Source organism: Cyphomyrmex costatus, unplaced genomic scaffold (genome assembly GCF_001594065.2).
Source record: "Cyphomyrmex costatus isolate MS0001 unplaced genomic scaffold, Ccosl1.0 scaffold590, whole genome shotgun sequence".
In the NCBI taxonomy this organism is placed as follows: domain Eukaryota; kingdom Metazoa; phylum Arthropoda; class Insecta; order Hymenoptera; family Formicidae; genus Cyphomyrmex; species Cyphomyrmex costatus.
This window is the reverse complement of record NW_017280072.1, coordinates 54128-70452: the sequence shown is the minus strand read 5'-3', so window position 1 is coordinate 70452 and position 16325 is coordinate 54128. Positions and strand designations below refer to the sequence as shown.

Sequence of the window (16325 nt, the reverse complement as noted above, 5' to 3'; positions counted from 1 at the left end):
GAGAGAGAGAGAGAGAGAGAGAGAGAGAGAGAGAGAGCACAGAGATTACCCCACACAGTTCTTCCTTATTATAATACGAAAAGGCTTATAAAAAATATTATTTGTTTTTGATTTATATTTTTCAGAATCTAAATTATTCACATAACATAAAAAAACTAATCTATTTTCAGGATATATCGAATACTAAAACTATCTCCGTACTTTTGCATACTTCATTGATACATGATTGAATAATCTATTCGCGAGATACGCGAGATTTATATTAGATAATTCCGAAAGCCAACTCGACAGGACTTACATTAGACTGATAAAATGTATCTGGGAGTAGGACGCAAGAGATTACACGAATATTATGACTCGTAAGGATGTAGACACTCAAGAATGTGTGCTCAGGTGAGAGAGAACGTACTTCGTGCATCGTTACTCGCTACATTCGATGGAAAAGGCGGTACATATTCAGCCGGTATAAAAAGAACGAGACGGCGCGCGTGAGAGGCTACACCATGTCGCTTTCCGACTCGAGTCACGGTCGAAGTGAAATTGGTGTTGGGAACAGTATTGCGAAATATGCATAGTACGTACTTAACTCACCTACTTTAAGGATCGGTCTAGTTCGATACGGGTCAAGGTTGTCGCATCACGACGACGGACCCGCAGTAACGACGCGAAATTGATCCAATTGGTGCGACGACAGTGGATGTGGAACACGACGCCGAGGTCGATTACCGTTAAGCATTCGCGAGTTTGACCACGCCTGGATCAGCGATGGAAATAATGCGAAATGGATCAATGAGCCAAGTTGTTGTTTCGAGAAGTTTTTGTATTGTATATTTTCGTGATGCAATCAATAGGCTCTCGTTTTACTTGTGTAACTTCGCGATTACTTACTGAAGAGATCAAAGTGCATTTAACTAAACTTCAAGGTCTTAATAGTTCGCGATTTTAACCTTTTAGATCAGAATGACACAAACAAATTTTTAATTTTATAGCGTATTTTAATCACTTACTGCATTGTGTTTTAGTTAAATTTACAATAGTTATATACTTTTATGAGAGGAAAAATAACGAACTTTAGGATTTTTGGGCAGATGAACAATACTTTCTATTTTTCTTTTCCCGAATAAAATCGACGCCGCTTTACTTATTTTTTTATTGTTTTCTATAAACCTTATTTTGTGCCAAATTATTGACCAAATTTTCAAAAGATTTGTCTATTATAACTCGCATTACATTGGTAAAATGTGAAAGTTGCAGCCGTCAATGTAATGAACGTTATCGACGAAATAAGAGTCAATCTCGCGTCTATTTTTTTTTCTCAAAAAAATCATAATTTTTTCTTTTACACATTCATGCTTATTGTAGTGAGCGCTGTTTAAAGACGCGATCGAATTGTACGTAAACGCAGCGTAAAGCCGCAATCGCACTAGCGATTGCGCGATTGTGATTGACGATTGAGGATTATTTCTCAACCAATCGGAGCAAAGCAGTCACCGATTGCTTTGTTCCGATTGGTTGAGAAGTAATCCTCAATCGTCAATCACAATCGCGCAATCGCTAGTGTGATTACGGCTTAACGTCGAGTCAATTCCCCGTGTAAACGCGTGAACTAATTCCGTTACATATCTGTTCTCATTGTCGAGGTCTTTAATGTTGCACGAACGACGATTGCACCGGGTTGAAAACTCTATTCCCGTGAGTGTCCTTGCGTAGATAGGTCCCGCATGAGTGACTTCTGCGTCGTTGCGTATCTTGCATAACGGCGAGGCGCATTACGGGCGTGCAGCAACCTGCCCTGCGCTCTTCCCCCTCCTCCGTCCTGTAAAGGTAACGACTCCCCGTTGACATCTTTTACGCAATCAAAATTTCTCTGAAGCCACCCGATTACCGAAAGGTCACTTACCTCTTGCACAAAGTAATTACGTTCGTTCGTTACACGCGGCGGCGTGGCGTATTGGCCGTCCGAGAGGCGATTATAGGCGCGTTACGTTAACGTGCCGACAGTAACATTCGCGGAAACTAATCGCATACAGTTGCCGAGATAATTATCACGACGAGCTGGGAGATGCGTTATTGCGGATATACCGTAAATTAACTTACGGTACATCTCGTTATCTTTCGCCACGTCGCTCGTCGGCTCTCGTCGTAAGTGAGAAAAATGGAGTAATCTATAGCCGCGAGTAACTATAGTTGGGAAAAGGTGCCTATATAGGCAGGAAAGACGCGAAATATTCCGTCAATTGCGGAAGAATACGTTAAGACGACGATATTATGCATGTTAATGGACTCCGACACACACACGCGATGTGAAATTCACTTGATGATCATTTTGTGTAGTTTGCAGAAAAAAGAAGATAGAAGATAAACATTTATCGCGATCGTATACCGAATGGCTCGTAATTATAAAAATCTCGATGGAATCTCGATATTAATGGCGCGCGCTTCGACAAGTTTGTAGTTAATTAAGATAGAAGGGGGGGGGGGAAGTAAAATGGCAAACTTAAAATAATTTCTCGATCGCGGGATGGTGAAACAAGTTTTTTCTCACGCTCTTCTTCTTCTTTTCCTTTTTTTTTTATCTTGGTAATTAATTCTAAACGCGTTTATCGTGAGGCAAGAACACTGCGAGAATCTAATTAGAATATTATTGATTGGTTCGTGGAACACCGGGGAAATTGCCGATCGCGGCGACTTATGTCCCATTGTATGGTTAAAAGCAATCAGCCCAGGAGAGAAAAGAGAAACAAATCGCTTTATTGTGCCGAGAGCGCAAACGGGTAGAACCAGTTCACGTGGGCGAAAAAAAAAAACGTACACTTTTCACAAATACTATATCACTCCTCGGGGTCCGTCGTCATCTATCTCTTGGAAATTATTGTCATGCGCAGTGGGTGATGTTTTAGATCACGTGTTTCACAAAATATAAAACCATAAGAGCACATATATAAGTAATAAGCCTGACAGTTTGTGATAGTGTCTTCATGTCAGTCAATCCAACTCGGATAGGTCTCTCTCCTCAAGTTCGACTCTACCTCGCACGAGCATCGTCAGTTGTGTGAGTCAATTTATACATCTCATCATTATACACTGATTACTTTACATGATTCAATAGCATAGGTAAATTACCGGGCGAGTTTATTAAATCTCAATCTCGTTATTAAATTACACATTACTCTTCGTGACGATTACGTGCATAGTAATGTTTCTACTTGTAACATTGCAATGAGAACACATTTTCAAAGCAATTCATTATTTAATATATGTATCATTATACCTAACTAATTTCATCAGTGATATTTCAATATAAAATAATTTTTACTTCATACAATCTTTATTTCTGGTTCTTGAAATTAAAAATGAAATTCGTTACTTTCCCTCGCGCGTCTTTAATGCTCTTTTCTATTATGAGTCCCTATAATAAGGAGTTTTGGCCAAGTTATTATTAATTCTATTGGTGCTGACAAAATATGGCGGAACCAATAAGATGCCTCAAATACTAATACTTTCGGTACTATTAAAGCAATAAGGCACGCAGCAGCCGGGAATTTTCTATAAAATTTATTAGTTATAATGCACATTTTGAGTAGATACAATTTTAAAGATTAGAAATAGATTTTTATGTCAGCATGTATAATTTGTTTTTTATTATATATATATATATATATATTTCACTTACTTTTTATACAGTCTGTGGTCTTTTATCAAATTATGTATTAAAAAATTATTGATTTTGTTTATTTATAATGATTATATACTGTTTACGATATATTTATAGTATCACATCAGTTGGACCACACTTTTATCTACGACGCCATGTTTTGTCTAGAAAGATTGGCCAGACTCCTTATTATAGGGACTCTAGTTTCTATCAATGTATATAGTTTAATTTTAATCTCGGTTCTCAACTAACTCGCTTCATCCTTTTCTAATTCTACAATAAAAATTAGGAAAAGATGAAGAGTTAGTTGAACCGAGATTAAAGTTAATCTACGTTGGAAATGTAGTAGTCGAACAGACATAAAAGACTCTGTTCTATTGCGTGCAATTTAAAAATCATTAATCTCTCTGCGTCTAAAGTAATCAATTTTAACTGGTTAAATAATTCATAGAGAAAAGCTTATCTGTGGAATATTTTGTACCTTTATCAAGTCTACATCTTCTTAATTAGAATTCTCGTCTAATCTTGAAACAACGTTGGAACCTGTTAATAAATTTCTGAATTACGAATTGTTACAAACAGAACATAAAAAGTTATGATTTACATATAGTTTGCCACCGATCGCCCGAATGGTCCGAGTTTCGAAGTGCGTTCAAGGCAAACTTGGCCATTTTTGCGACGCGAAAAAAAGACAGAAGTACTAAACGAGTGGAACATTTTGAGTATATCACTTACATCAGATATCGTCGCTACTATTGCTAATTGAAATGTTGGCACAAACAACATGTTGTAATTGATTTTTACTGTGAATGAAGTAACGATGGAGCAAACTTGTATTCAATTTGTGCAAAAAACGCCCACACTGAACAAGTAATTGCATTGTTCAGTCTAAAGTAACAGAGTTAACGAACGAGTAAAAAGTTTGGTTGAAAATCAGAATTAGGTGAAGTATGAAACGCGCGCGCGGAGATTTTTATCTCTCTTGCTAAACTCGGCCTTGCATATGGCGCAAGTTGCGCGAACGATTCAATTGTAAGATTCGGCTACGGTAATTCTAGATTTACAAATGTTTAGATATCGCGAATACAATATTTGCAATCGATCGAATAATAATAATCAACGTGTTATCAGGAAAGGCAAATCGCGATACTCTTAAAACGTAAAACAAATATTTTGTAACATGGGATACTCGTACTGTACACAATCGCTAAATGTCATAAATGCACGATATTCTTATATAAACGCGCAGTCATTTATTTCATTAAAGAGAAAGCTTTATCGGCCCACGAAATACACACACATTGACTTATCGACTTATATAACAATAAATCGCACGATATGAACGATATATCGTTCGATACATTGTATTTCATTGTTTCTTTAAAATTCTCAGTGGTTTCTGCTATCCTGAAGTTACACGACAGAGAGAGAATTTTTATGTTCCTGTCCCGAGTGTAAAATTAAATTATAGCTCTTCTGTACAACACACAGCAGGTTGCTTCGATGCTAAACAAGAGCGTGGTATCTCGCAGATAGTACTTTTCCGCCAAATGCAAACAACCGGTCCGTCTGAATTCGTCATCGACAAAAAGACAAGGTGAAAACAATATGGTAATCGTATATGTTTTCGCCTCGATCCTCAGACAATTTGGTGCCCGTTTCGCAGACTGCGCGCGATTCCTTTTTTTATCTTTTAAATGAAATAATGTTTGTCTTTCGTTGACTAACTAATAAAGGACACAGGGAAATGTTTACCGTACGATTCATAACGTGGAGAGGAGACTAGGTAAAAGTTACAGGAGAATGTATCGGCGCTGTTTTTTCCTTTCTTTTTTTTTCAAGATCTCAACCAACGCGTCTCCGGTGTCACTTTTTTGCACGTATCTTTCTCGAATTTCGTGGAATCGGGGTCGTCCATCGCTCGTATCACCAGTATGGCGTCAACCAGCAGTAAAACCGGCAAAATCAGTGTTCAGTCACAGCATTTTCATCAGAATACGCCTTGCTTTTTTCCATCACATAGAGAATCGTCGTATATACATGCAAACCGGTTTTAATGAGAAGAGTTGCAAATTTCGGTGGCATCAGCCACGACATTCATTGACTCGCAAATTGTTCAATGGAACTTGAGATAACGAATATCTCGCTTAAATTATACGACCCGAGAGCGTGAACAGCAACTTAGTCTGCTGTTCATCACGCTCTCGAAATAATATATTGTAAAAATATATGGGGTAATACTTCTTACTCGAAATTTAAATAAATTTTTTATGCTAAATCTTTGTTGAAAAAAATATTGAAAAGCGTATCCATATGCGCCGTTATAACTGCTTAATAACCTAAATAACCATTAACAGCACCGTAAACATGTCAACGCGTGCGATATTTACGAATTATACCTAGAAAAAAACGTTAAGTCGTCGTGATATTTTTACAATGCTCTCCAATTAACTTTTAACACTTAATTGCAACATTTTAAAAAGCTTTTAGGAATACTTTTAGTCCCTCAAAGCACTAAAATAATTTTATCAAAGTTTTTTTTACATAAACTTTTGTTGAAAAATTATTTAAAAGAAGACAACATATCAACATGTTAATAGTTAAAGAAAACATGTCTCCTTTTTAATGTTTTTTTCAATAAAGTTTTTACAAAAAAAAAATACTTTTAAATTACTTGCTTTGAGGAACTAAAAGCTTTCTAAGATGTTTAAAATGTCGCAGATAAGTGTTAATAAAAGTTAATTGGAGAGGATTTTAAAATCATCACGTTGGTTAGTATCTTTCCTAAATTTTCTAATTCAGAGGTATATCTACACGCATTGATACGTCTACGATACCGACGGCTATTTATAAAGAATTAAGTTATAGTTATAACGGTGTGCTTGGATAACGTAGAAAGATACGTAGCGAGAATAAGAACCTAGATTTTAGGAAACAACGTTCTGATCTATCTCGAGCCTGATTTTCAAAGTCACGAATCGTATACCGGTTTTGTGGTAAATCTTGAAAGAGGGACCTGTAAAAGAATACATGACACGCACGACTTCCGATTGTAGATAAAGTGTTCGTTATTCATCCATTCGCGGTTTTTTCAACGTCGCCGAAACGGAATAATCATTATCCTTTTAATGCGTTAACGCTCGCCTGTTTATGGCTTGGAAATTATTATACGTTCATATTACGCTATTATTCTAAAAATGTCATAAAAATCAGTTTACAATGATCGAAGCTTACCGATTGGCCACACTTACTGCGCTATAGCGCTGTTGCGCTCATTAAAATCCCCGTCGCTCCGAAGACTTTGTGCATATCTCGTCAATCTCTTGTCAAAGTTTTCAAAGCGTTGGAGATTTCAATGCGTGACAAAATGTTCCCTCGAAGCGTGAATATTTTGTAAAGTGAAATACATAATAAATACTTTCATACTTCGTATCAGAAAATAATATAAAAATATTTTATTAATATTTTGTTTTGAAAAAACATATTTAATATAAATATACGCTTAATAAATTTAGACGATAACGTTAAACTATAATTAGTTATATTTAAAATATATTAATCTAAACAGAAGATCTAATATTTGTTAGTAAATATTTGTTAAAAATCAGAAAGTTAGTGACAGGCATAAAATATTGGATTATAGGTAGGTATATTCATTACATACGAGTATCGTTTCAACTTTCTTTAACACTTGTTATCGACGTACGCTATCTATGTATCCAAAGGCGACATATAATTACGAACATTAGAATAAGCTTCCAGCTTCCTATAAAAAAAATTATAGCATCCGCATTTTAATCGACCGACGATTATAGCGTGTGTTCGTGCAAAAGAATGTAGGGTGCAACGCACATCCGACATGCGAGAGAAAACTGTAAGGTGACTAAAAATCAAGAAGTCAAAGACTCTCCGGAGGTGAAAGGGAACTCTGCCGGAAGTGCACTCTTATGTATATTATACTGTATACGCTAGAGTCCTCGCCTGAAGCGCATTTCCCATATGCTCAAGGGAGACCGGTAGAATCTTGGTTCCCTCTCTCTCTCTCTCTCTCTCTCTCTCTCTCTCTCTCTCTCTCTCTTTGTGTTTGTATCTCTCAAGGGAACGGTGTACACCCATGATTCTCATAAGACCGATTTCCGGACACCTTGAGCCGCGACTGACCGTCGATCAGGTTGGACCTGAAAAATGCATCAAGGCGAAGTGGTTTCCATATTGGCGATGCTGCGGAATGCGCGCAATGAAACGCAGGGAGGGGCGATTTCAGTCTGCAAACGCGTCCCTGAGACATCGTGGGCATCTCGTTCATTAACACGATCCATGCCTCCATGATGAAGAAGATTCAAATAATTATCCGCTCGTTTTCTTATGACGAAATAAAAAATTTTTTAAATGTGGAGTAATATTTTATTCGTTGATTTTTTAATGAGATACTATTTTTTACAATAAATAAATTTTTTACACACAAAATTTCAATTTTCAACTTTGACAGTTGCACACAATTTACGTAACTGTTTAGAATTTATATATAAAAATATTATTTATACAGGCATTTTAAGATCTAATCTGCTTATCTATATTTGATTTATTCATACAGTGATCTAGATTAACTTATTATTGTTTTTTCAATATGACTTCAAACACGTAACGTGAACATGAAATGCATGACGTTTCACTGTCATTCACTCACGAGAAAGCGTGAGTGTTGATCATATAGAATTCATTCAATCGGTTTAACATAATTTAAATAAGGAAATACGTGTTTATGTGATAGATTTATTGTCTCGGAAAACAACAACCTCGAGGGAAGCAACAAAAAGAATTTATCGGAACCATAAAAAAACAGACCATATATAGAGTGAGCCGCAGGGAATCCAATCAGTTTCTGTCGAGTTTCACGGTTATAGACGCGCGCAGCCACGACTCGCAACATATGTATGTAGTATGTACGTACATATCTACGATATAGCACACGATCTTTGTCACGATACGCGCGTCGTTTAAGCGGTTGCTTTTTTGCTGTCGGTAAACCGGAAGTAAACAGGTTATAAACCTGCTCGGAGAAATGTACGCATAGTTAAACATAACGAATAGCAGGCGTCAGATACAAAGCCTGTCACGATTTTCATATATCTATACGTTCTTTTGTATGATGTACTTATATATGCGCGAAACGCTTTTCGAAATTGGATTCATGAGATGAAACTTCAAACGGAACAGAAGATGTCCATGCAAAAATGAAGCTTATAATTTACGAGTTAATTCGTGATGTCTAAATAAAAATGTTCCACGCGTTGATGTTAATTGGTAGATTTAACGACAGGTGTACAAATTAGTTCGGTCCGTTTTTTGTGTTTAAAAATGCATTTATTTCAAAACAAAATGAATGAACAGATTAATTAAAGTATTGACCATCGCTGGCTACTACTTTTTTCCATTTCTCAGGCAATTTCGAATTCCATCTGGAAAAAATGACTCGTCTTTGGAGACGATCATCTTTTAGGAAACGGACCGAACTAATTTGTACTCTTAATAAAAAAAAACCAGTCGGTATCCTCTTTGATATTATTTTCCAAGAATCTTTTAAAGCTTATAAAATCTTTTCTATTACTTTCTATTGTACAGACTGCGGTTTTGATTCGTCACGATTACTCCGTCGGTTGTTTGACGCAGCGAGGCAATGTGTGACAGCCGCGCGTAATGTAGGCAGTTGTGTTTTCCCGTTTGATAAACATGTCTACAAAAGGATTACATTTTTTTTTTGGTCAATAAGCCGGAAATAGCGGGGCTAGACAGACGGGTATGTATAAATTAATGTTCGCAGAGACGGGAATCAGTGCCTCGCGGCTGTGAGCGTCCTCGAGAACGACTATATGTATTCCAAATACCACTTATGGCACTGTCCTCTCGTTTAGACCATAAGAGAAAGTCTGCTGAACATGCGTTAATACAGCGAGTGAACCATATTGCGCGATGCACGCGCCAGTCACTTGCAAGATACAACATTGCGCGTGAAATATTTAATCCTCAAAACCAAGAATGCGTGAAAGAAGTATATGGTTTACTTTGTCGAGTATAATTTTCAATGTATAATAATCATTCTTCTGTATATATATCTTTTATATCTATGTAATATAAGAGAAAAAATATATTATTATACTATATACACAATTATTATTTTTCTATATTTTTTCTCTGCCATTATATATAGAACAGTAAATATAATTCACAACAATACGCAAATTGTGTATTTTCAAAACACCTTTGTCAATGATATCACTAATGCCTATATATTTTACAACGTGCTCTTTGTTTCTTGTTTCTTGCTTCTTAGCTCTTGCTTCTTTTCCTCTTTGTGACCATTTATCAACAGTTGTATTTTTTGCTACGTGTTTCTTCCGAAGTTTGTTAACTTTTATCTGGGGTGACAGAAAACGAAAACCGGAATAAAAAGCAAAAAGCAAGAAACCAAAAGCACATTGTTATAGAATAAGGTTTGAAGCTGAAGAAGAGGAGCCACAATGCTTTTTGTACAATTCAATATTTATTCAGTTCAGTATTTATCGATCGACGAACGAAACAATCGTTGTTTCGTAAAACTCCACCGGCTCGCTCAGTACACACCTTATTCCATTCTTGATATCGTTGATTAAACTCGACCTTCGACCATTACTATACTTTTCTACAGAATCATTCCTCGAGCCGCATGGATGTATTGTAAATCGTTTTAAATGCACTACAGACGCTATGAAAGCAGAATTAATCGTTTTAACATAAAAAAAAGAAAAGAAAAGAAATATGTAGTAGCCTTGAAACGCGATACATGTGTCTCACGCGTTGGATTCTTATTCGAGACTCGTCTGGCGCGAGCACTGTATTAAAAACCTGACTTTAATTCTGACGTGACATTGGCGTTCTCGAAATATCTTCCTATTTTGCATAATATAATTTTGTCTCGCTTCTTCGCTTCTCTCTCTTTCTATTTTCCTCGTCGTCGTCGATACATCGATTCACGAACGTGCATATGCAACAACACCTTACGTCGCGCTCGATCGCGCACCATCGTTGCCGCTTTCTTGGCAACGATGAGTAAGTATTCAGCAAAATTTCGTGGCGCGAACAGAAAGCAAAGGGAGAAAATCTGTTTGATTGTGAATGCGTAGCATTCTCACGATGAAAAAGGAAAGTAATATATTCGGTAATGCATCGCGGAGATCTCTGGATTCGCGATTATAGCGAAATCGAAAGAGAGAGAGAGAGAGAAAGAGAGAGAAATTTCGCGGCTATTAAATCGAAACATTACAGCACTTTAATACCATGGATCATCCATCTCCATTATCTGTAACTATTATCCTACACTAAAATATACTTTCCTACTTACCTAAAACATTTTCTGCAAAGTTTCATCGTTTGAAAATTAGTGTCATCAGTTTTCATGTCGTAAGCGATAGAAAATTTTTTTGGCAACTTCAGTTAAAGTAACTTGATAGCAAAATCTTATTTTTTGTTTAATTTCAAGTGGACTTTATACTTAAAAGGAATTTTAATTTGAGGCTCGATTATCGAGATTCAATGTTGAAGATTAAAAAGTTGCGAGAAAGTTAAGCAAAAGTCAATTTCAACTTGATCAAGAAAGCAATAGATGAATTATGCACCAGTATAATTTTACGATGTCTATATGAAATATCAGTGGAATCTAACTTGGGGAAAACATCCGGGATATTGCCGAGATTTATCAAGAACTGTTAAAAAAGCCACGATTGCGCAGAAAGAATTTATCTTCCAAAAGGAAACAGGTTTCCTATCAAAAATCACAGACGATATACATAGTTTGAATTACTTTTTTTTTTTAATCCACATTTCGTAATGGAATTTATGCACAGCTGAAATCTCTCAGTATTACGATGTAATAAGTAAAACCACGGATCCCGGTAGTCGGGTGATTTCTCACGATACTCGATACGTCCCGACTGATATTTTTGCATTCCGGAAGTGAGCACTTTTCATTACTTCCTGCTGTCCATAAGCGTATGATGGACCAAAGGAAAGTCGTTGAACGCAAGATTAATGTTATCGCCGATTAGTTTGTCATTCATTGTATCCGTATTATTCGCTTTGCGAATGGGAAATGAATGCGTTCGCACATCATAATAAAATTAACAATTCTCCCTCATTAATAAAGAAAGGTCTTTGACAAAGTAAATATCATAAATTTACATCCTTCAAAATATATCGAATCATTTCAATATGGGCAATAAACTTGCGACCCGTTTTCAAGAGGTTTGGCACCTATAAAACGAATAACTCTTCCAGGAAATTTAATTTGATATATCTCTGCACCCATCTCTCTAACAAAAAAAAAACGGTAAATTATTAAAAGTGACTGAGCTATTATGATAATGTTAGACGTTAAGCCGTAATCACACTAGCGATCGAGCGATTGTGATTGACGATTGAGGATTACTTCTCAACCAATCGGAGCAAAGCAATCGGTGACTGCTTTATTCTAATTGGTTGAAAAGTAATCCTCAATCGTCAATTACAATCGCGTAATCGCTAGTGTGATTACGGCTTTAGATCAATTACTAAAGCCCATGACACATAGAAAAACGTAAGGCCGTAAACGTAATCAGTAAGCGAATTGACCAATCATAGTTGAGAACGTAAGCGGCGGCTGTTACGTTCTCAACTGTGATTGGTCAATTCGCTTACTGATTACGTTTACGGCCTTACGTTTATCTCGGTTTTTCTATGTGCCATGGGCTTAAAGCAGCCTGAAATAAAATCTTTCGATTCAATGAAAATCTTGTGCGTCATTTTTAAGAATAGTTGAAATTCTAAATTCTTTCGAGTAACACGTACAATCAGTTAAAAACGTTCATTATTATACGAGTTGATCCTCTATGGAAATTAGTTTATTCATTGTATGCATTCGATGTAAATTTAGTGTAATGTGTGTAATTTTTGAGAGGTAATTATGTTTCAATCTTAATGCAATGCTAATAATTCGCAACTATATATCTGTTGCAATTCGTAGCTGTTGCTCTACATAAGTACGAACCGATTGCATTCTGATATTGCAACGTATGAGTTATACGTTCGGATGTTGCGTTATAGGCGACTGTGTATAAACGTTACGCGACATATATAGCAAGTGTATAGATAACAATTTGATACGGCTATCTTGATGACCGCAACTACTTTCCAAACGTTGCACGATCCTCTAACTAATCCGAAAACTCGTCCGAAAAGAAAGTGAACGAGCATGATGCACTCGACGATATAAAATTGACTCAATTTTATTCTCCACTTTCGATTTCCTCGTAGATGGAATCGCGTCGTTTGCCTTCTCGACGAAGAAGGCGAGGGATTGCTTTTCGCAATCGAGATACCCTCCTCCTCGTGGCCCAAATTCCTCGAGGTCAAATGAAAGGGATACTATCTTTTGTCTATGTAAACTGGATTTTTATATTGGGAGTACAAATTAGTCTGTTTTCCAAAAGATGATCGTCTCCAAAGACGAGCCATTTTTTCGAGATGAAATTCGAAAATTACCTGAGAGATGGGAAAAATTACTAGCCAGCGATGGACGATACTTTAATTAATCTGTTCATTCATTTTGTTTTGAAAAAAAATGCATTTTTGAACACAAAAAATGGACCGAACTAATTTGTACACCTAATAACATCTTTATAGGATAATTTAATATCCGTTATTTGCTCAGTTTGTCTCTAGGATTGTGAAATGCATCTTAAACTCCGATCTCATTTTTTTTGCATAGGATTTAACTTTGTTAGTACAGTAACAATTAAGGTAAGCAAATTAGACGGTATGCAGAGTTCTTTCAGTAGTTCACGTAAATTGACTCTCTATTTATTTAGGATAATTTAACATTTTATTATCCTCTCTCTCTCTCTCTTTCATATAAGTTATTATTAAATCGACTTCTCCACAAAAAATTTCTTTTAGCACAACCAAATAAAGTAGATAACAATAAGATAAATAAAATGTCGCACTGATAATACGAGTACAAGCCCCAAATTCGTTCCTGCAAGATTAAGGAAAAAACGACGTTGTATTATTCACGCGATTTCTAGTTCTATAATTTAGCATAAGCCAGTCATCTCAAATAATTACTCACTCTTTCATCTTTCATTACAGCTATTGTCTGATATTAACATCGTTTTCTGAAATATTCGTTTACGCTTTGCAATTTTTCGCTTTTGCGCGAATTTGTAAATTTGATTTAAAAAAATTTATGCAAAGTAAAATTAATTGGATGTCATACTGAGAACGCGAATAATGACCTAAACTCTTATTCTATTGTTCGGCCGATTTCTAGGTGAAAGCATTTTTTTTTCTATAACTTATTATATTCTGAACGTTTAGATGTTGCAAAGATATCGTACCTCTTTTGCATTATATTTAGATCATATTACGCACAAGAGCTTTTAATCTTTTTTTGAAATAAACCTTTGCATAGCAATTACAATCGTATTAATTCTATAATATGCTACTAGATAATTTTCTATTTATTATCACTATTGATATTTATGTAAATTAGTATACTCATAATTATTATAATTTATTTTTTATTATATAATTTGTACATTTATGTAATTTAATTTTATAATCTTATACTTTTTTGGTACATACAAATGACTTATAAAATGTCACAAAATAAAGATACGTGACAAGTTTGAAAATAAAATTAATTAAATTTTATTCAAGAGTAAATTTAAAACTTAGAGAACAATATACACAGCATCCGAAAGTTGCTGGTGTTACATGTATTTATCCAATTGTGTAAAGAGATATTTATTGGAGAGGAAAGGAATAGAATGCTAACATTCTTTAAAAATTCTCGTAAATTGATAGCTATTATGGATAACAATGCAAAGATGCGCAAACGGTATACTTGAACACGATGTACATTCCATAATTACTTAATGACTGGATGAATAATTTTCGATCACAGTCGATCAGAATTCATAAACGAAGCAGCACAATAGATCCGTTCTTTATAGCGTAGCTACATGAATCTCGTAATAATCGTATTCTCGCGGTTATGACCTATGAAACTGTCAGTACTGCACGAAGATCGAATATATTACTCGGTTAGAGAGATCATTATTCCTTATTAAAACAGTGAGACACGTGTTTTTAATTATTTCTCTTTTACTGCCGCGTGAAATTCGTTGCTTTCGTTAATCCTGAAGATTTCTCCATCCGAGCTAATTTCTTCGATTCGCGATTCTTTTGATAAAGTTTCTTCCATGAAATGTAATCTCAATAAAGATAGATCTCACACACACACACACACACACACACCATATATATACAAAATACGTTTTTTAATAGAAAGAAAAAACTATTACAATTGCTCTTGTTAGATATTTTTCTTTGAATGTTGCTATTTAATATTATAAATAGAAAAAAATCAATAATTTTAAATATAAATGATATAATTAAAGTGTACAAAGACTTTGTAAGTTTCTATTTCCAATTATATTATAAAGAAAATTAATTCTAGTATAATCTTTTTCTAGGAAACTAGCTTTTTACTAAAACAAATTGAGATACTTTTGATAATACATTTCAGTCGGACATTCATATTTTAATATTTATATAGACTTGGGTTCTTAACTCATTTAATTGAATCAAAGTTAATTATATGTTAATTTTTAATAACTTTGCTGTTTTATATTTACTATATTTAAATATCAAGAGGTTGCAGAACATAATTTAAGATCAATTTACATAAGTAGCTTCCGTGCATGCTATTATCTTTTTTATAGCTTTATTTAATTTATTTTAATGATCTTGTTTTCTCTAAATGTTTATAATTTTATATTCCGTCTTATAATAAAATAGCTATATAATAATACTAACAATTCAAGATTGATGCCATAAATGTTAAGATGATTAAAGTTAGCATTAAATTGATTAAAGTTTAACTATTTGTAAATCTTACTTTGAGCTATATATTTAAATTATATATTTAATAATCTAAATTTTAATTAATTTTTTTTAATCAAAATTTACATCTCACTGTTTTGCATCATCACAATTCTTAAAATTCTTGAAATGAAATTTTTATAAATTATAATATCTTGAGTTTGTAAATATTGCAATTTTCGAACTGCGACGAATTAATTAGAATCTCTTTCAAAATTTTGGCATTGGAACTCTTGGGAGAGTTTCGAATCTGTCCGGAGGTCGTCAACCCTTTCTTCTGCTTTTTAGTTTTTTCGCGATCAGGAGAGGATTAGCTTCTGCGCGAAACACGTCCGTGGATACGGTACGTTTAAAAGCTTCTGACACGAGTCTATTCGGCGTTTAATCCGATGCAGCGAAACTTTCTTTCCGGGATCGCCCCCGTCATACTCGCGCGCGTATATTCAACGCCGCGCACTCTCGTTTCTCCGCGCGATACGGCAATTCTCAGTTTCATGCATGCGTGAACTCATCGCGACGGTTAATTTCGATTCTTCATTTTCACATTTCGCTTCGCCGAGGGTGTGGCAAAAAATTATATAATCCTATGATTTCTTAATTGCACCGGCGCGGCGCGCGGGTAAAGTATTTCTTTCATCCGCTCGCAAATAATAGACACGGCTCTCTTTTCTTCCTTTGTTATATTCAACGACGATGAGAAAAGATGTTGTCGAGC

General features: G+C 35.1%; 1 protein-coding gene across 2 annotated transcripts in view; it reads left to right on the top strand.

The window, feature by feature from the left end:
• The window catches only part of sona (sol narae metalloprotease), a 67046-nt gene that overhangs the window by 25613 nt on the left and 25108 nt on the right, over positions 1-16325 (top strand). The window lies entirely within an intron of this gene.